Below are 21,046 nucleotides of genomic sequence, written 5' to 3' on the forward strand. Positions count from 1 at the left end.
CCTCCAAAGCCTCTAGGGGAGTGTATTTCGTTGCTTCTTCCAGCTTCTGGCGGCTTCTGGGATGTGGCAGCATAACTCCAATCTCTGCCTCCATATTTTCTCATAGCCCTTTCCCTGTGTATCTCTCTGTACCCTGCCTCCTTTCATAAAGATACCAGTTATTGGATTTAGGGCCCACCCTAAATCAGGATGATTTAATCTCAGGATTTTTTTTTTTTTTTTTTTTTTTTTGCGGTACGCGGGCCTCTCACTGTTGTGGCCTCTCCCGTTGCGGAGCACAGGCGCCGGACGCGGAGACTCAGCGGCCACGGCTCATGGGCCAAGCCGCTCCGCGGCATGTGGGATCTTCCCAGACCAGGGCACACACCTGTGTCCCCTGCATCGGCAGGTGGACTCTCAACCACTGCGTCACCAGGGAAGCCCTAATCTCAGGATCTTTAACTAATTACATTTTCAAAAACCATATTTCCAAATAAGAACACATTGTGAGATTCTAGGTGAACATGAATTCTGGGGTGGGGGCACACTATTCAACCCATGACAAATAGCAATAATAATATCAACAATATCACTCTTGTGATTTTTAAGTTCTTAATATTGATGATAAATAGAATAATGGTATCTTTAAATGTATGCTGTTCATTTCCTTCTTATAAAAGGTGAATGAGGCCCTGATTTTTCAATAGTGTGATTTTGAGGAGCATGAGCCAGAAAATGTTAAGAAACAGTGTAACCTAAGATGCTAAAGGCTCTGATTTTGTGAAGCTTTGGGAAGACCCATATATCTCCACGAGAACTGAGATATGCAAATGTTAAGGGTTGTGTCTAAGGCAAATTTACTGGAGAAACAGGAAATGAATGAGGTGCCCAAATATTTGGACAAAGATTTGGTTCTTCTTTTCCATTTCTCTTGATGTTGTAGAAATTCTGATAATCCATTATTCACACTAAGTTGTTCATATGCCAGTCTAGTCGAATGCTGTTCCTTGTGACTCTTCTATTGGTAATGGGAATTGTTTCCCCAGTAATTGAAACCTTTAAATTCCGATACCTCAGTTGAGGCAAATTCCAAAAGCACTTACTGTAAACTGAACATACAGGAATTAGTTTCTGGTGGGTGTGCATTTTGCAGTGTTTTATAGTTGTATGAAATAGATGTAATAAGGGAAGACTTTGGACCACAATTGTCTTTGCTCTGCTGTGACCAAGCAGCAACACCAGGATGTAGGACAATGGTAGAGAAAGAAGACTGATGTTCAGTTACCCATTTATTCAAAGAAGTATTTATCGAACACCTACTATGCACCATGCCCTAGGCTGTATGTTGGGAATACCACAGTGACCAAAACAGTGCATCTTCCCTTAGAGAGATCCCAGTCTTTTAGGATAGATGAACAAGTAAACAGGAATTCAGAGTGTAGGGGAGGAGGTCGGAATGGGGAAGAGTTCTAAGACACAAGCAAGCAGAGTACCATAGCAGTTAAGAGAAGGGGCATCTAATTTAATCTATGTGGTTTGGTGGTGATGGTTGGTGTCGTTAAATGTTTTTTGGAGAAAATTCTCAACTAAGCAGAGGTCTGTGGAGCTAGCAGGCTAGATTATAATTACTCAATAGATCTTTTTTGGAAGGGGAGTGAAAGAATGTGCTCACAGCCTCCCACGCTTTTGAGAAGAGTGTTATTTCTACTTTTCTCACTACAACTACAGTTTGAATCAATAGGGAAATGTGTTAGCTTTTGCACAGGGAATCAGAAATTTAGGGAATTATCCAGAATTCACAAGCCAATACAGTGCAAATGAATTGACACTGGGAACATATCCTATAATGTATTGTCTAGAAGAAAGCCTGATACAGTTATCTCCATGTGGTAGTTGTTCAATTATGCTAGTTAATAACAATGACAAGAATGAATTAGGGGTAGTCAAAACTCTAGTCATTTGATGAATTTGAAGTTTTATTCTGAAAGTTAAAATAACTGAAGCCTTAGGTAGGAAACAGTTTTGTAGTGAAGCTTATGTCTTCTAAGTATTTTTAAAAATTGTTTGTATATGTGTGTGTTTATAATGCTTTTTTTTAAAAAAATAGAAGATTTGTGGTGAAAAAATCGACCTTTAAAAAATTAACTTGATTTTTAAAAATTATGTGAAATATTTAACATACAGAAAATGTGAAAAGGAATGATATGATAGTGTCCAAAAGCTTTGTTAAATCTTGACATTTTTCGCATGTTTGCTTCAAAAAATGTTTTTTAAGAAATAAACCATCACAGATAGAGATGAACACCCTGTGTGTTCCTCTCCCATAGCATTTCCTTTCCTTATTAATCAGAGATTAACAGCTAAATCTCTCTGGAATGTTATTATGAACTGGGTGTTTGTTGTTACCTAGTTGCCTACCTTTATCCAGTCTCCCTTCCTCCCTTAGAACAGTTGACTTTTGATTTTTTAATTTTGAAGAGGTATTTTTTTACTGTTGCTTGTTTTGTGACTATTCTTTTTAAATCATATTTGCTCCTGTTTCTTTTTTTTTTAATGTCTGATACATTTATTTTAACATATTTCCATACAAATAACCCAAAGAAAGTTTAGTATTAGTTGTTTTTTGTTTGTTTGTTTGTTTGTTTGTTTATACTGCAGATTCTTATTAGTCATCAATTTTATACACATCAGTGTATACATGTCAATCCCAATTGCCCAATTCAGCACACCACCATCCCCATCCCACCGCGGTTTTCCCCCCTTGGTGTCCATACATTTGTTCTCTACATCTGTGTCTCAACTTCTGCCCTGCAAACCAGTTCATCTGTACCATTTTTCTAGGTTCCACATACATGTGTTAACATACGATATTTGTTTTTATCTTTCTGACTTACTTCACTCTGTATGACAGTCTGTAGATCCATCCATGTGCTCCTGTTTCATGGATGCAATATCTTTTACTTCTCTGGGAATATTTTTTCCCTTTGATTTCTTTTGCTTTCTGCATTTTATCTATTTCTTTGTTTCTTTTTAAAAAAATAATTGTGTTAGTCTGTTTTATAAGTGATCTTAAAAAAAACGATGATTCTTTTCTGTCCATTTATATTGAAAGTAAGGCACATAAAATCTTATTGAAATCCCAACACATGAGGTCAAGGCTTATTGAGTGGTGAACTTCACTCAGGCAATTTTCTTGCAGAATTGCTAATTGTCCAGCAATCGTAGTCTTTTTACTTGGGCCTATCAGTCTCCTGAGGAGTTTCTGTATGCTCCAGTCTCTTGCCTGTGGGTATAAGCCTGGCTGCTGGGCTTCGGGGAGTTGAGGAAAAGAAAGGTTTTGGACTCTCATTTCAGCATTTTTAGCTTTGCACACTTCCCTCAGCTATACCTGGTACCCCTGAATTCAGTGTTCACTGCCCTCAGTGATAAACTTCCAGTCTTCTGTGGCCATGGGGTGAGTGAAGAGGGAAGAGTAATTATGTCATTTTGGCTACAGGTGGTGCCCTAGGAGTCTAACTGCTTCTTTCACACATATACACCTTTAATCAGTCCTTCTAGTCTTTGATCCACTGTATCTGCAACTTCAAAGATATCTAGCATTTCTAATTCCTGGTTTCTATTCCATTAGGGTTTGGCCAGGAAATAGAGCTAGGCTTAGGCTTAGGGTTAAATGAGAGAATTTTATATATTCTCTCTCTCTCTCTCCATCTGTATTAATCTCACCTTACCTAATGATTTGACAGTTGCCTTCCTTTTGCTCGCAGACCCGTGTATAGATCCCTAGGTCTCACCCTAGCATTTTAGGAATCCTGTTCCACATACGACATTAATGGGAATGTTGTAGATCCAGTCTCTTTGTCAGCATGTTGCTTGATTCCATTCCTACTCGAGAGGTAGTGCCTGTGTCCTCTGGGCTCTCTCAGGCCTGAAGCTTGCTCAAATCCATAGCTCCAGATGGGAGTGGGCAGCAGGCATTTCCTCCCCTTTTTCATAGGTGGGAAAACCCTATAGATCCATCCTTGTCCTGGCTCCCCATCTTGGGTTGTGACTTGTTTTATTTCAGTCACTCTGCAGAAGCTGGATCTTCAGCCCCACTCCAGACTCAGAGCTCAGGAGCCTTATGGCTACAGCCCCTCTCACTCATTTGTGTCTTTGTTCCACTCCTCATTCAAGAAAGATAATCTTTTTCTCCCTTTATTCCTGGAAACATCTTTTTATGTATATCTATCTATCTACACACATTTATTCTATATATGTATATATTTATTGTATATATATTTATTTATTTTAGTTTTCCCCTATCACTTCTATTTGTTTGGAGCAGAGGAACAAAGTATGAATTCAATACACCATCATCACAGAAAGTCTAAATATTGATTCATCAAAAATTAACCAGATGTCAGCAACAAAAACAAAAGCCAACAACCAAAGGAAAACCCATGCCCTTTCACCTGGTAAAAAGTGGTAAGAGTTGATTGAGTCTGATTTGGATCGACTAACCAGGATACTGTATATGACTGTGCTTTGTAATACCCAAAGCCCCTCACAAATCTTAATTATTTATTTTATGTTTAGGTGTCCATGTCACCTCATTAGGAAATTCTCTAAGACCTGCCTCACACCGCCCCTATTTTTACTGATGTACCAAACATAAAAGATGAACTTCTAAAGACCTGGGATTTCTCTCTGTCTCAGACACATTCCCTGAACTTCCAACACAAACAGAAAAGCATTTTCCTGTCTCTGGAGTCCTTGAGCAATGTTTGGCCAAGAGACACATGAGACGAGGGTTAGAAGTGTGTTCTCAGCAGGCTGTGTGAGTAGAATGGCCTCCTTCCTGCACAAGCTCTCCAGCCCGGGCCCACTGCCAAGAGCACAGAAGTTCACCAGAAAGACAAACAGTGAGAAGTTCACCAAACACTTGGACTTTAATTTGCTTCTTGAAATGTCAGGTTATTTTCTTTCTTTCTGGCAGAAATTGTTGTGCCTTCTCTAACCTCACAGTCCTACTCCTGGTAGCAGTTTTCCCAGAACTTCATTAGTTCAATTCAATAAATATTTACTGAAGTGTGCCAGGCAGTGTTAGGTACTGGGAGTGTGATGATGAATACAGCACAGTTCCTGTGCTTAAGCCCTCACAGTCTGATGTCAGGAGTGGGGGAGGACAAACAGGACTGTGAATCAAGAGAATTAGCACAGGTGGCAAACCTTTGTGCTTGGAGCTCTAGCTGTGGCGTCCAGCTGCCCAGGTTCACATCTGCAGGAGTTGTTATTCACTGTGAGGCTGTGAACAGTTAGTTAGCCACTCTGTGCTTCAGTTCCCTCATCTGTATAAAGGACATGATAACAGTATCACGTAGTGTATATATGTACAGGCATACATATGTACACATATATACATTCAGAATTTATTATGGTGCTTATATATATTGTACATGTGTTTTATATACACTCACACTCACAGATATATGTATATGTATCTATATGTATATGTATATATGCTGTATCTATATCTATATATATATTTTATCTATATCTAGCTATATCTATCTACATGTATATGTATACATGTTGCAGTCTGTATATATGTGTGCTGTATATATGTATGTATGTATATTATATTCCGTATGTTCTGTATGTAAATATACTGGTATTATAATATGCTTATATGGTTATATATTACATCAATATATATTAAATGTATATAATTGAGCCTGCCAAACAGGAAGCACTCCATAAATGTAAAACTGGATTATTATGGACATTTTAACTATGGACAATGAAGGAGAGAGATTGAACTAATAATGGATGGAACATGGACTTTAGAGTCAGACAAGTCTGGGTTTAAAACCTTGTTCAACATCTTATAACCAAGAGTAACCTTGTATGTGAAGTCCTTAGGCCATTTCAAAATCAATGCTCAAAAAGAGCTGCTGTTATATTATTATTCCTTAATTGGGCTGAAATAAAGTTCCCCCAGCTCAAAAATAATGATTATTATATTCATATTGATATAGAACAATTAATTGTGCTTCTTATTGTTGAAAATAAGAAATATATCATTTCTAGCACAAAGGGGGCCATTATAGGTAATCAATAAATGGTGATCATTTAAAATATGATTATCATCTCCAACCATGTATTTTTGATGTAAAGTATCTCTTATGGGGAGGAGAAGACTAAATTTCCACCCCAATTTTCCACTCTTCCTTCTATAGGATAGAGTTATATCTAGGAAAAAGTTGCCAAACCAGGGACTACATCTCCTTCCCTTTTGGGCCAAGTACCTGGTTCTCATAGTAGAATATGAAAATAAGTTATGCATGTCCAGGTAAAGGTGATTAGGAAGTATGGCTTTTCTCCCCTCTCTTTCCTTTCTACTAGCTGGAAGCAGAGGACTCTGAGATATTAAGAAGTGAGAGAACTGTAAGATGCAAAATTCCTGTGTTCCTGAATCACCATGTGGAGGAAAGTTATCTACTGATCAGGAACACCCACATTGTATTCTTACCTGAGAAAGAAATGAACTTTCATTGTGTTAAGCCAATTTGAGGGTCTATTTGTTAAAGCATCTAGTATTATCCTAATAAAATGGAATATGCTAAATGCTGAAGGTACCAGGGATGAACTACAGTTAGGTAAATTTTAGAACACTATCAAAATTAGGCCATTATAAAGGTCCAAATAAAATGTTGAGCGAATTTAAAAAGAGAGAGAGGTTCAGCTGCCACATCAGAGGCGAGTGCTGTGCTCCAGGTGCTGCAATCCCAAGAACACGGCTTCTCTGACACTTCTGGCCGGGGTAATCGGCGACATCCATGGGAGGAGTGGCCGTAGCCACCTCAGCTCCTCAGGGGACTCAGGTCCTTCCCATCACCGCACTGAGAGCCTGTCCCAGCCATGGGGACACCTCTTTCATCATCCCTCTGAGGCTTGTGGGACCAATGGATGGCCGCAGTGACCGAGGACCAGACTGCGGGCAGCGGCAAGAGACCTTCAAGATAGTGGAGGAGTAAGACGTGGAGATCACCTTCCTCCCTACATGTACATGAGAAATACATCTACATGTTGAACAACTCCCACAGAATACCTACTGAATGCTAGCAGAAGACCTCAGACTTCCCAAAAGATATATATATATATATTTTTTTTTTTTTTTTCTTTTCCTTTTTCTCTTTTGGTGAGTGTATATGTATATGCTTCTTTGTGGGATTTTTGTCTGTATAGCTTTGCTTTTACCATTTGTCCTAGGGTGCTGTCTGTCCTTTTTTTTTTTTTTTTTTAGTATAGTTTTTAGTTCTTGTTATCATTGGTGGATTTGGTTTTTGGTTTGGTCGCTCTCTTCTTTCTTTCTTTTAAGTTTTTAAAATTTTAATATTTATTTTAATAACTTTATTTTATTTTATTATTTATTTATTTTTCTTTCTTTTTTTTTTCTTCCTGTTCTTCTGAGCCGTGTGGCTGACAGGGTCTTGGTGCTGTGGCCAGGTGTCAGGCCTGTGCCTCTGAGGTGGGAGAGCCAAGTTCAGGACATTGGTCCACCAGAGACCTCCCAACTCCACATAATATCAAATGGCGAAGGCTCTCACAGAGATCTCCATCTCAATGCTAAGATCCAGCTCCAGTCAACGACCAGCAAGCTACACTGCTGGACACCCTATGACAAACAATTAGCAAGACAGGAACACAATCCCACCCATTAGCAGATAGGCTGCCTAAAATCGTAATAAGGTCACAGACACCCCAAAACACACCATTGGATGCAATCCTGCCCACCAGAAAGACAACATACAGCCCCATCCACCAGAACACAGGTGCCAGTCCCCACCACCAGGAAGCCTACACAACCCACTGAACCAACCTTAGCCACTGGGGGCAGACACCAAAAACAACGGGAACTACGAACCAGCAGCCTGCGAAAAGGAGACCCCAAATAAGGTAAGGTAAGCAAAATGAGAATACAGAGAAACACACAGCACATGAAGGAGCAAGGTAAAAACCCACCAGATCAAACAAATGAAGAGAAATAGGTAGTCTACCTGAAAAAGAATTCAGAGTAATGACAGTAAAGATGATGCAAAATCTTGGAAATAGAATGGAGAAAATACAAGAAATGTTTAACAAGGACCTAGGAGAACTAAAGAGCAAACACGCAATGATGAAAACACAATAAATGAAATTAAAAATTCTCTAGAAGGAATTGATAGCAGAACAACAGAGGCAGAAGAACGGATAAGTGATCTGAAAGATAAAATAGTGGAAATAACTACCACAGAGCTGACTAAAGAAAAAAGAATGAAAAGAATTGAGGACAGTCTCAGAGACCTCTGGGACAACATTAAATGCACCAACATTTGAATTATCAGGGTCCCAGAAGAAGAAGAGAAAAAGAAAGGGTCTGAGAAAATATTTGAAGGGATTATAGTTGAAAACTTCCCTAATATGGGAAAGGAAAGAGTCAATCAAGTCTAGGAAGTGCAGAGAGTCCCATACAGGATAAATCCAAGGAGAAGACACATATCAATCAAACTATCAAAAAGTAAATACAGGGCTTCCCTGGTGGCGCAGTGGTTGAGAGTCCGCCTGCCGATGCAGGGGACACGGGTTCGTGCCCCTATCCCGGAAGATCCCACATGCCGCGGAGCGGCTGGGCCCGCGAGCCATGGCCGCGGAGCCTGTGTGTCCGGAGCCTGTGCTCCGCAACGGGAGAGGCCACAGCAGTGAGAGGCCCGCGTACAGCAAAAAAAAAAAAAAAAAAAAAAAAAAAAAAAGTAAATACAAAGAAAAAATATTAAAAGCAGCAAGGAAAAACAACAAATAACATACAAGGGAATCCCCATAGGGTTAACAGCTGATCTCTCAGCAGAAACTCTGCAAGCCAGAAGGGAGTGGCAGTACATATTTAAAGTTGATGAAAGGGAAAAACCTACAACCAAGATTATTCTACCCGGCAAGGATCTCACTCAGATTTGATGGAGAAATTAAAACCTTTACAGACAAGCAAAAGCTGAGAGAATTCAGCACCACAAAACCAACTTTACAACAAATGCTAAAGGAACTTCTCCAGGCAGGAAACACAAGAGAAGGAAAAGACATACAATAACAAACCCCAAACAATTAAGAAAATGGTAATACGAACATACGTATTGGTAACTACCTTAAATATAAATGGATTAAATTCTCCAACCAAAAGACATAGACTGGCTAAATACTAGCAAACAGAATGCAACAGTACATTAAAAGGTTCATAAACCATGATCAAATGGGGTTTATCCCAGGGATGCAAGGATTCTTCAATATACACAAATCAATCAATCTGATAAACCATATTAACAACTTGAAGGAGAAAAGCCATATGATCATCTCAATAGTTGCAGAAAAACTTTTGACAAAATTCAACATCCATTTTTTATAAAAACCCTCCAGAAAGTAGGCATAGAGGAAACTTACCTCAACATAATAAGGCCATATATGACAAACCCACAGCCAACATCGTTCTCAATGCTGAAAAACTGAAACCATTTCCTCTAAGATCAGGAATAAGACAAGGTTGCCCACTCTCACCACGATTATTCAACATAGCTTTGGAAGTTTTAGCCACAGCAATCAGAGAAGAAAAAGAAATAAAAGGAATCCAAATCAGAAAAGAAGAAATAAAGCTGTCACTGTTTGTAGACGACATGATACTATACATAGGGAATCCTAAGATGCTACCAGAGAAGTACTAGAGCTAATCAATGAATTTAGTAAAGTTGCAGGATACAAAATTAATGCACAGAAATCTCTTGCATTCCTATACACCAATGTTGAAAAATCTGAAAGAGAAATTAAGGAAACACTCCCATTTACCATTGCAGCAAAAAGAATTAAATACCTAGGAATAAACCTACCTAAGGAGACAAAAGACCAGTATTCAGAAAACTATAAGACACTGATGAAAGAAACTAAAGATGATACAAACAGATTGAGAGATATACCATGTTCTTGGATTGGAAGAATCAACATTGTGAAAATGGATATAATACGCATAGCAATCTACAGATTCAATGCAATCCCTATCAAACTACCAATGGCATTTTTCACAGAACTAGAACAAAAAATTTCAATTTGTATGGAAACACAAAAGACCCCAAATAGCCAAAGCAATCTTGACAAAGAGAAAAGGAGCTGGAGGAATCAGGCTCCCAGACTTCAGACAATACTACAATGCTACAGTAATCAAGATTGTATGGTACTGGCACAAAAAAAAGACATATAGATCAATGGAACAGGATAGAAAGCCCAGAGATAAACCTATACACGTATGGTCACCTTATTTTTGATAAAAGAGGCTAGAATATACAATGGAGAAAAGACAGCCTCTTCAGTAAGTGGTGTTAGGAATACTGGACAGCTAAATGTAAAAGAATGAAATTAGAACACTTCCTAACACCATACACAAAAATAAACTCAAAATGGATTAAAGACCTAAATTTAAGGCCAGACACTATAAAACTCTTAGAGGAAAACATAGGCAGATCACACTATGACATAAAGCACAGCAAGATCCTTTTTGACCCACCTCCTAGAGAAATGGAAATAAAAACAAAAGTAAACAAATGGGACCTAATGAAACTTAAAAGCTTTTGCACAGCAAAGGAAACCTTAATCAAGATGAAAAGGGGCTTCCCTGGTGGCGCAGTGGTTGAGAGTCTGCCTGCCAGTGCAGGGGACACGGGTTCGTGCCCCGGTCCGGGAAGATCCCACATGCCGTGGAGCGGCTGGGCCAGTGAGCCATGGCTGCTGAGCCTGTGCGTCCGGAGCCTGCGCTCCGCAATGGGAGAGGCCACAGCAGTGAGAGGCCCGCGTACCGCAAAAAAAATAAATAAATAAAAATAAATAAAAATAAAAAAAAAAAAGATGAAAAGACAACCCTCAGAATGGGAGAAAATATTTGCAAATGAAGCAGCTGACAAAGTATCAATCTCCAAAATTTATAAGCAGCTCATGCAGCTCAATATCAAAAAACCAAACAACCCAATCCAAAAATGGGCAGAAGACCTAAACAGACATTTCTCTAAAGAAGATACACAGATTGCCAACAAACACATGAAAGGATGCTCAACATCACTAATCATCAGAGAAATGGAAATCAAAACTACAATGAGGTATTACCTCACACCAGTCAGAATGGCCATCATCAAGAAATCTAGAAACAATAAATGCTGGAGAGGGTATGGAGAAAAGGGAACCCTCTTTCACTGCTGGTGGGAATGTAAATTGATACAGCCACTATGGAGAACAGTATGGATGTTCCTTAAAAAACTAAAAATAGAATTACCATATGACCCAGCAATCCCACTACTGGGCGTATACCCTGAGAAAACCATAATGCAAAAAGATTCATGTACCACAATGTTCTTTGCAGCTCTATTTACAATAACCAGGACATGGAAGCAACCTAAGTGTCCATCGACAGATGAGTGGATAAAGAAGATGTGGCACATATATACAATGGAATATTACTCAGCTGCAAAAAGAATTGAAATTGAGTTTTTTTGTGGTGAGGTCGATGGACCTAGAGTCTGTCATACAGCGTGAAGTAAGTCAGAAAGAGAAAAACAAATACCGTATGCTAACACATATATATGGAATCTAAAAAAAAAAATGATTCTGATGAACCTAGGGGCAGGACAGGAATAAAGACACAGATGTAGAGAATTGACTTGAGTATATGGGGAGGGAGAGGGGTAAGCTGGGACGAAGTGAGAGAGTGGCATGGACATATATACACTACCGACTGTAAAATAGATAGCTAGTGGGAAGCAGCTGCATTGCACGGGAGATCAGCTCGTTGCTTTGTGACTACCTAGAGTGGTGGGATAGCGAGGGTGGGAGGGAGACGGAAGAGGGAGGCGATGTAGGGATATATGTATATATATAGCTGATTCACTTTGTTATAAAGCAGATACTAACACACCATTGTAAAGCAATTATACTCCAATAAAGATGTTAAATAAATAAATAAATGAGAGAGAGAGGGGGGATCAGAAGAGATATCATCAAAGATAAGAGCTTTGCTGGAAATTGTAGAATTTGGACATTTAGTAAATCTGGGTGAGGTATTTACTGGAGGTAGAAGAAGCCAGAGAAATGTAAGGATAGTGTTTAGTAGAGAGAGATTACCTCCTTTAAACTTGCATGCAGAAGGTACAAAGTGGAATCGAGAAAATTAAAGATAAGAAGGTGTATAGAATCCAAATTTTGAGGAGAAATTGGAATGAAAAACAACTGTCTGACTACTTTATTCTACCAGCAATGGAGAATTATTGATAGGTTTTGAGTAGAGGAAAGGATGTGATCAGATTGCACTTAGATGACATTTATCTGGAAATCCTGCAAAAGATGGTTATGAAGAGAGAGTAACTGAGAACAGGGAAGTTAATTAACTGAGAAATGTAATCATCTATGGGAGAAGTCACCAGTATTTGAGCTAGAAAATGGTGATGGAAATGGAGTAGATGAGATGAAAGCAAAATATATTATGGAGATAAGATAATAAATACTGTCAATTGATTAGATTTGTGGAGCAAAGAGACAACAAATATAGAGTCAGGTTTGTTAACTTAGGTGACTGGGAGGATGATGGTGACATTAATATAAGAGGAAGGGAGGATGAGTATGGAGGAGGAAATGGGGGAGGCTTAAATTTATTTTGGATGTTAGTAATAGGATATTTGTGTGGGATAGACTGTTGATGTTGACCAACAGGTGGTTCTTGTTTATGGACTAGTATTGAGGAAAGAGCATCAGTCACATCAGTAATGTTTCTTGTAAGAGGTGGATTTATAAGGACTATTTGAACGGGGATGTCAGACACTGATTGGTGAGCTAAAGAAACTAGAGACACAGCGTCTTACCTCAGGCTACTGTAACGAAAAATCATAGACTGCATAGTTTAAACAACAGACTATCTTTTTTTTTCAGTTTTGGAGGTCAGGGTCCATGATCAAGGTGCCAGCCAATTTGGTGTCTGATGAGAGTGGTCTCCTTAGGTTGCAGGCAGCACCTGCTCACTCTGTCCTGACAAGAGGAAAGAGAGAGCAAGATCTCTGTTATCTCTTCTTATAAGGGCACTGATCTCATTCATGCAGGCTCCACTCTCATGACCTAATTACATCCAAAGACCTCATCTCCAAATACCATCACACTGCAGGTTAGGACTTCAACATATGATTTTGGGGGGACATAAACACTCAGTCCTTAATCCATAGATATTCAAGTCAAGGAGAAAGTAGCTAAAGTCAGGGTAGAGAAAATTCTTAAAGAAGTTTAATCAGAAAAGGCAAAAGTGATTGAAGCTGAAAATTTTTAGCCATTTCCATAATATTAAGGGAAAGAGAAACATTTAATCTAATTGATCATTGAGGAGAAGCCAGGAATGTGGAAATGCTACCTGTCTAACTTTTTTTACGCGGGCCTCTCACTGTTGTGGTTTCTCCCGTTGCGGAGCACAGGCTCTGGAAGCGCAGGCCCAGCGGCCATGGCTCACGGGCCTAGCCGCTCCGCGGCATGTGGGATCTTCCCGGACCGGGGCACGAACCCGTGTCCCCTGCATCGGCAGGCGGACTCTCAACCACTGCGCCACCAGGGGAGCCCCTAACTTTTGAAAGTATCTGTCATGACAAGATTTGAAATTTGGCTTTACATTAATATCCCATGAATGAGAAAAAGACAATTCGGAGGCTTTCAATACAAATATTAGTTTAGCCTATTTATAAAGTTTATTTGGCATGGTCTCCTTGCTGAGGATGGTTGTTTCTCTTATTCGGTTCACTTTTGATCTGTGTCTATTTAGACTTTGTTTGAACATTGAATCTGTGGATTATAGGAATTATAGACCTAGATGAGCCCCTAGAGAGGATTTTAGAGTCCTGCTTTTCAAACTGTGTTCCTAGGAACGCCAGAGATGAAGACGATGTGTATCACAGTTTGCCTTAGATGTGAGAGCGGTGAGTGCCTGAGTGGGAATAGAGACCTCCCATATTACCCCCACCCCACTCTTCAACCAGCCAGATCCACGTGGATTCTGTGTTATATATTGGGTTGGCCAAAAAGTTCGTTTGGGTTTTTCTGTGAGATGGTACAGAAAAACCTGAATGAGCTTTTTGGCCAGCCCAGTATTAGCCTTCTAAGATGCCATTTGAAGAAAGGATTTCATGCCTCTATGTCTACACTTATGAGAAAAGCAATGTTCGAGATCAAGATCAAGGGTCTGTAAACTTGGTCTGTAAAGGGCCAGATGATAAATATTTAAAAAGTTGAAGTCCATACTGTCTCTGTTACAGCTATTCAACCACTGTAGCAGAAAAGCTATTATAGACAATACAGAAAGAAATGAGTATGGCTGTGTTCTGATGAAACTTTATTTACAAAAACATGTGTTGGATTTGCTTATAGACCCTGATCTCTAGCAACCCTCCACTCATTTTACATGTTAAGAAATACAGGTAGAGTGAGATTAAAAGACTTACTTAAGGTAATATAACAGTAGTTGTTATGAGAATGAAACCTCAGGCTCCTCATTCATTTCATTCACTCTCTGCTCCACCCCATCCATACACAGAGTTTCTCAAAATTCCTCAACACGATGTTCTGTTCACATTCTCACATTCTGTAAGATTCAGTTAATTATATATCCTTGTTGTGTACTCTCTTCACAAATGGAATGCTTTGCAGGTATTTTCTCTTTTAATGTTTGCAACAACCCTATAATGCAGATATTATTCTCCATTTTATAAAGAAGAAAATGGAAGCTTAGAGACTTTCCCAGTGTCACAATTTTAACTGACTTCTGAATAATACTTTTTGGCTCAGGCCACTCACCTTAGAATTATCACCTACTCCTCCTTTCCCCTTGGACACCACAGTCAGTCAATCAGGAATTTGGCTCTGCCTTCAAAATAGGTTTAGAATCCAGCCACCTCTCATCACCTCCACGATTACCATCTTGGCCTCATCTACTGTCATCTCTCCCCGGGATAACTGCAATGATCTCCTGGCAGTTCCCCCTGCCTCTAGCTTTGTACATTTAAGGTTTATTCCCACCATGGCAGCTGGAGTGTTCTTGTTGAAACATGAGACAGATAATGACAATTCTTTGCTGAAACCCTGCCGTGGCTACCCATGTCACTCAATAAAGGCAGAAATCCTACTGTGGCCATCATGGCCCTGTATAATCTGCCCCGTCTTAACTCTCTTCCTCCTCTCCCCTCTCTCTTGGTACCTAACCCTGTGGGCTTCCTTACTGTTCCTGGACAGATCTGGCTGGGCCCCTCATTAGGGTCCTGTCTCTATCTGTTCCCCTACCAGCATTGCTTCCCCTCCTCCACCCCATATCCACATGGTCTCCCACCTACTCACCCTCTTCTGGTTTCTGCTTACATGCCATCTTCTCAATAGGTCTAGCTTGAAAACCTTATTTAATACTTCATTCTAAACTTCCTTGCCACATATTTTCCAGGCCGTTAACCCAGTTCCCATAGCGTTTACCAGCTTGTAATATACTATATGATTTATTTACTATGCTTCTTGTTCATTGTCTTACTCTCTCTCAGTCCCCAACCAATGTCCTTGACTGTAGAGGGATCTATATTTTGTCAAACTTTGTTTCCTAGTGCTTTGAGCAGTGGTGGGCACTTAGTAGGCACTGAATAAATATTTATTGAATGAATGAATGAAACTTTCTTATTTCAAGGCCAGGTTCTTAATAACTAAATTATATTCTAAAGGAGTGAGAATTAAATGAGAGAATGAATGAACAAAATGAGTGACTCTTCTACTAGTTTTAGAGTTCACTGAGAAACCTTGGGTTGTCTCTTTATTATGTGAGCATGTCTGGCTCAAAGAAGGTACTTAGTGACTGCTTGCAGAAGTAGTGTATATCCTGCAGCACCAATTCTGACATTTGGTAGCCCTGTTACCCTGTAAAATACTTCCCTCCTGTTTTGGCCCATCATGACCACAATTACTTCTCTTAGCCAAAAAAGCCCTTTTTCCCTTGGCTGAGATTCAGACCCTGCTGCTATCAGCCAGAATGGGCAACAAAAAGGAGCTTCAGAGGGAAGGACAACAGTCACTTTCTTTCAGCAGGCTTCCTCCTAGGCTGTTTAAGCCTCTCTCCATGTCCTCTGTTTTAAACCTTTTTGCTTTCTTTGCTTTGCAGGATTCTAACTGACAGCCCAAAGAGGTGACTCTGGCTGGAAAGTATAAGAGTGGGAGAGTCCTGGGGAATCCTTTCCTCAGGAAATACTGAAAATTCTTGTATTTTCTATTCCAGAGCCCAGATATTGGGGCAAAATCAAAGAAAATAGCAATTTGGTACTTACAAAACAGCAATTCTGTAGCAGCAAATTTGTCTATGGCAAGTTCAGTCTGAAGACAAAGCCCTGATAACTCCTTCTAATGCTCTTGCACCCCAACCTCCAACCTTAAGGTTTTTCATGTCAACACATCCTGAGTGTCAGAAAATTACAGGTACCAGCTCTGCCACTTAGGAACTATGTCATCTTAGGCAAGTCACTTAGCGTTTCTGAGCTTCATTATATTACCTGTAAAATGGAAATATTAAATCCAGAACATCATGAGAAAAAACCAAGATTCTGTGTTATTTGTGAAATGCTTTCTGATTTTCTTTAACAGTTAATTTCTATATATGTGACAAAATCTCATAGCTCTACACACACACACACACACACACACACACACAGAATACATCTAAAAATTGGTGAAATCTGAATAAGATCTCTATTTGGAACTGACCAATGTCAATTTCTTGGTTTTGATTATGAATATAAGATATATGGAAGATGTTACCATAGGGAAAAGCTGGGGGGAGGATACACAGAATTCTGCATTATTTGACAATGTCTTGAAAGTCTAAAGTTATTTCAAAGTAAGTTTTAAAAAAAGTTAATTTCTGCTGCTTTTTGTCTTCTTGAAACACCTTCCAAATGCTTTTAATAGAACATGTCATACTTAAAATTTCTGGATCTGATTCTCTCAAGGACTCTGTGCTCCTTGAGGGTGCAGTTGCTTTCTTATCTGTTCTTATTCACTAGACTAGCATACAGCTTTGGCACAGGTTGGTGTTCACAAATTTTTATTGATTCTTTCAGCTCAGAATATCAAAATAAGCAACCTCTCTTTTTAGGTACTCTGGTGCTGAAAATCTCTGAAAATATTTAAAGAAAATTAGCTTTTGTTGATGGCCAGTCACTTTATATAAAGTTCTTTTAATTAATCCCTATAGCAATCTTATGAGGTATAAACTATAATTCCCATTTTACAGATGAGGAACCTGAGCCTCAAAAAGCTAAATCTACTCACCAAAGATGGGCAGGATGGAGGTAGATTCAAGCCCTAAGTCTGTCTGGCTCCGAAGTCCATTTTCTTTCATTCATTCATTCATTTATTTAAAAATGTTTATGGATCAACCAGTATTTGTCAGGGGGGTCATTCTCAGACCTTAAAATATAGTCATGAACAAACAGAAAGATTGCTCCTATTGTGTAGCTGATATTCAAGTGACGAAATACTGATGATAAAGAGTAAATAAAATTAAAAACAAAACACGTGGACATAAAGGAGAAGGAACAAGGAAGGGAAATTAAGACAGTGGGGACTGAGGGCAATTTGTAGGAAATAGAATGTTCAGGGTAGGCTTCATTGAGAATACAAGATTTGAGAAATGTTGATACAAGATTTGAGCAATGGAGTTAACTAAGCAGATCTTTGGGCAAAGAGCCTTCTAGGTGGGGGAGCAGCCAGTGCAAAGGCCCCCAGACTGTGGACATGGGCCTGGTGTGTGTGTGGACAGGCAAAGAGGCTGCTTTGATTGGAGCAGAGTAGGCACATGGGAAAGTAGTAGGAGAGGTCAGTGATGGAATGCAGATCATAGTGGACCACAGAAGTCATTGCAAGGACTTGTGAGTAGTTTGGTTTTGCTCTGAGACAGGAACTACTGCAGGGTTTTGAGCAAAGGAGTGAAGTAAGCTGACTCACACCTTTATGGGCTCTCTCTGGCTGCCATGTGGAGCCAGAAGGAGTCAAGGTCAGAAGCAGGGGACTAAATGAGAGGCTGTTGCAGTATTCCAGGCTAGAAATGGCAGTGACTTCGAAATGGCAGTTGGAGTTGAGGGCCTACCTTTCTCCTAATACTTCTCTCACCAGATGATGGCCTTTCACTGGTGTTTACAGAACCTCAGACAGTTGGTTCATCAAGCGCAAGGTGGCCTTTTCTTTCTCCCCCTGTACCATGTGGCTCAGATCCTCACTCTTTCTCCTCCCAGCTTCCCACACATGCACGCTGAAACTGGTGCTGCACATCCTAACTCCTTCCTCTGCTCTGGCCCACTGTGTGCCCCAGACCTTGCCACAGTGGCTCTCAGACTCTTTCTTGCCTGTCTGTCCCTGTTGGCTATTGCTATTTTCTCAGACACCTGTTTGCCCTGATCTGTTATATGTTGTGAAACAAAAAGGCTTGCGGTTGTTAATGGATGAACTTGGAAACACAGTGGGGCCTCCACCCATCACCCCAATGCTGGGAGGCTGGCAAACTGACTTTCAGTTTCCACTCCTGCCAGCCAAGGATAATCAACACCTGTCTCATGGGAACGTCGAGTGGCCCAATGGGACAACACGTGGGGAGTTGCGCTGCAACAAGAACATTCCATAGATAATAAGGAAGGGGAAAGAGACTTTGTTCGATGCACACTGGAGTCAAGCACTTAGGATCCAGTATCTCATGTGATCTTTACAAGGACTCTGTGAGTTGGTGCTAACCTTCCTGCTTCCCAGATGAGAGAGACTCAAGAATAAAGTAGCCAGCAATGAGTCAGGTGCCAATTCTATTTTGGGGGTGCGGGCAACCTCCAGAGCAGAAAGAAGGTTCACATCTGTAAAAGACAACAAATTCATTGGTAAAAAAATAAAAATGGGGCTTCCCTGGTGGCGCAGTGGTTGAGAGTCTGCCTGCCAATGCAGGGGACACGGGATCGAGTCCTGGTCTGGGACGATCCCACATGCTGTGGAGCAACTGGGCCCGTGAGCCACAATTACTGAGCCCGCATGTCTGGAGCCTGTGCTCTGCAACAGGAGAGGCAGCGATAGTGAGAGGCCCGCATACCACGATGTTGAGTGGCCCCTTCTTGCCACAACTGGAGAAAGCCCTCGCACAGAAACGAAGACCCAACACAGCCATAAATAAATAAATAAATAAATAAAGCAAACTGTCAACAAGTAAAAATAAATAAACACTATTATAAAAAAAAATGAAATGATAAAAAGAAAAGCTTGATTTCTCAGGCCCGGGCATGATTGAGTCAAAGAGTCAAACCAACAAATTCTCCAGTGCCTCTGTCAGTGCCAGCCCTCATGTGGATGTGGACACCAAGTGAGGGTTTCCCACAGCCTGCTGTGGGTGCTTCTCCTTGGCCTACAGAGGGAAGGGGTATATGAATGCTTTCCCATGACACCAAAATGCAGCTAAGCAGAAAGGACACATGGCTTGGGGCTGGAAAGACATTTATGACATCCTGGCAATGGAATCAATTTGGCCCAGTCCAGCTAAGAGTGGCAAGTTGGGACAAGAGTCGCATCTAATGATAAAGAACTCCTTTTCATTGTGTGTGGTTGTCTTCCCCACTCCCCACAAGGTGCAGGGCTCATGGGCATGCGGATTGTTCCTGGGGTGCAGAAATGTACTGAGAAGGTGGTGCCTAGGTAGCCCTGCCCTGCGTGTGTTAATCACCCAGTTAGAGGGCCATTTGGGCTGATTTGTACCTTGTCAGCATTTTAAAAACTGGTAATTTTCTCACCCAGAATGTGATATTTCCCCTTTGCCAGAATCTGGAAAGGAGGTCAAAGGAGTTGACATCTCCAAAGCCAAGAGCCTTTTATTTCTTCTGCTGCAGGAGTTTTCTGAATGCTGATAGAAGTATGGCTGTGATGGCTAATTGTATGAGTCAACTTGGCGAGCCTATGGTGACTAGTGGCCTTCCAAGCAAAGATTGTGTTTTCCCAAAGAAGGAATTTGGTCTCCAGATTGTAACATAGAAATCCTGTTTGAGTTTACAGCCTTTGGACTCAAGTGGTATTCGAAGGGTGTCTGTAGTTTTACTGCAGACTTGGAAAGGGAGACTCCACACCGTTGCCTACTGGATGTCAAGCTGGTAGGGCTGGGGCTAAGCAGCAAGGCTGCAGTGTCTTTAGCCATTCAGGCTTTTGCAACAGGCTTTTCATTTTGTAGGACAGAACTGATTGAGTATAAAAGAATATGAGTGTTGGAGTCAAAGGGCCCAGGGGTATGTCCATAGGCAGATTCCAGACATTCTGAGAGCTTCAGTTCTTTGAGAACTTTGAATTAAGTTGGGGTGCCCATACTTTTCTCTGTAGAGCACCACCCCTTTTATTTACTGTTGCCATATGGAGCCCGTATCTTGATTTTATTCACCAAACATACTGAGTGTATTTACTTTCTATTGGTTTATATTTATTTTATTAATTTATTTTATTTATTTTCATTAATTGATAGTGTTACATGTATTAATTTATTGTAGCAGGAGATGACCTTATTGTGATGATAAAATCCCAATCATTAGCAAAGAGGCAATTTTATAGTTAACTTAGGTGGCTTGATATTAATATTGCTATACCTGCTTCTCTTTTTGTCAACTTTTGCCTATCATATAATTTTCCAATCTTTTGTTTTTTTATTTTATTTGATATATTTATTTTAGGAGTGTGTATTATGATACATGAAGTTGTATTTAAAAAAAACCTCAGGCTCTGTCCTTTAATAGAGGAATTTAACTTATTTACATTTTTGTGATTACCAGCATATTTGGCCCATGTGAACGTAATTTAATCAATGTAAATTAACCATAAGGATAGCTGAAGTATCGAAATAGGTTGGGGACTGCAAAAGCTCCCTTTCAGTACTCCTGAAGTCCTTTGGGACTCTAAAATTCCACAATGGTCCTCATTTGTACATATGGATGCTGGAACCCTTATATGAGTATTCTCTAAA

This window comes from Mesoplodon bidens, assembly GCF_964165515.1.
Source record: "Mesoplodon bidens genome assembly, chromosome: 1".
Lineage (NCBI taxonomy): Eukaryota > Metazoa > Chordata > Mammalia > Artiodactyla > Ziphiidae > Mesoplodon > Mesoplodon bidens.